Here is a 2,126-nt window from a genome sequence, read left to right on the forward strand (position 1 = left end):
CCTCTTTTGTCTCTTTTTTTGTCTTTTATATTTTTCCTACCTCCTTTTGAAGACAATGGGCTGCTTTTCTGGGTGCCTGATGTCCTCTGCCAGCATTGAGAAATTGTTTTGTGGATTTTACTCAGCGTTTAAATGTTCTTTTGATGAATTTGTGGGGGAGAAAGTGGTCTCCCTGTCCTATTCCTCCATCTTAGGACCGCCTCCTGACTTAAGAATTTTTAAGGAAATATTGTGAGACTAAAACTGCTTTTATTTAAGGTTGCCAGATCATTTTTTCATTCATTCATTCAACAAATGATTGATGAGGTAACACTATGCATCTATATCCTGTGCTAGGTACTCATTGACAGGCCTGAGAGAAAAAGCAAACTGGGTTTCCGTCTGCATTTAGCTTTTGTAAAAGCAAGATGACAAATGCTATTGAATAATCAGTCGTACAGATGTTAAATTATTAATGTTCTAACTGCTACAAAAATCACTGCAGATGGTGACTGTAGCCATGAAATTAAAAGATGCTTGCACCTGGGGAAAAAAGCTATCACCAACCTGGACAGCATATTAAAAAACAGAGATATTACTTTGTCAACAAAAGTCCGTCTAGTCAAAGCTATTATTTTTCCAGTCATCATGTATGGATGTGAGAGTTGGACTATAAAGAAAGCTGAATACCGAAGAATTGATGCTTTTGAACTGTGGTGTTGGAGAAGACTCTTGAGCATCTCTTGGACTGCAAGGAGATCCAACCTGTCCATCATAAAGGAAATCAGTCCTGAATATTCACTGGAAGGACTGATGCTGAAGCTGAAGCTCCAATACTTTGGCCACCTGATGTGAAGAACTGACTCACTAGAAAAGACCCTGATGCAGGAGGATAAGGGGACAACAGAGGATGACATGGTTGGATGGCATCACTGATTTGATGGACATGAGTTTGAGGAAGCTCCAGGAGTTGGTGATGGACAGGGAAGCCTGTCGTGCTGCACTCCATGGGATCACAAAGAGTTGGACACGACTGAGCAGCTGAACTGAAATGAACTGCTACAACTGAAAAAGTAGAGGAGTTTGATAGTTTAAAATACACAGGATGGTCAACAAAGCATTCCCTGGAATCTGAAGAATGATAAGGTGAAGTAGTATAGACTTTGCTAGGGACAAAAGGAAGAAATGTGGCTGAAGTGCTTTCAGTGAGGTAGTGCTTGCAGTGAAAGGTGACTGAAGGGGTAGATAGATGTCAGACCATGCAGGGTCATGAGGATCTTAGTAATGATTTTGATCTTGACTTTAGGAAAAATGGATTGGTATAACCAGATTTCCAACGTGAAGGGATTTTTCTTCAAACAGAAACTGCTTGGAATAGAAGCAGATCTGTGGATGGACTCATTGGAGACTATTGTATTAGTAATGGTGAGAGGCGATAATGACTAGGAATAGGTTAGTGATGTTGTAAATGTGGATGTGAATATGACTTTAAAAGCTATTCAAAAGTGAATCATCAGATTTCACTAATAATGATTGAGTGAGTGAAGGACCAATAAGAATATGACACAGACGACTCCTAATTTCTGACTTGAGAAACTGGATAGATAGCAGCTATTTCCTGGGAAGACTGGAGAGGACTAGAAATTGTGTTGGATTTATTTCTGACTCATTGAAAACTCTGTCCTCAAAATGAAAGCAGAGTTTATCTAGAATTAAAATCATCTCCCTAGAAATGAGTCAAAAGTAAAAATTAACTACAAACGTGATATTGAAATTTACTGTTGAAAGGTATGCAAGTTGACAAGACTAGAGTTGTGATTTGGAGGGAAAATTTGTTTATTCAATCAGAAAATAAAAAACATTCTGCATCGTGGTTGTTTTCTTTGTTTATTTGTTTTCACTGCACAGAGGGAGCCAAGAAAAATTCTCTGTAATATTGCAGACTAAACAACATTTTCAACACAATCTGCATGGAAACCCAATTTCTGAAGCAGTAGGACTTTTCTTGGTTGGAAAGTAATGGTCATTATTATAATGTCTGAATGAATTTAAAGCCATTGCACTACCTTGCTGGCTGAGGCTGAAGACTTTGGCTTCTGCTATAAATCTGAAAATAGTAAAGGTTGTTTTCTACTGGAAACTGAAGA

Source organism: Bison bison, unplaced genomic scaffold (assembly GCF_000754665.1).
Source record: "Bison bison bison isolate TAMUID 2011002044 unplaced genomic scaffold, Bison_UMD1.0 scf7180017864452, whole genome shotgun sequence".
Classification (NCBI taxonomy): Eukaryota; Metazoa; Chordata; class Mammalia; order Artiodactyla; family Bovidae; genus Bison; species Bison bison.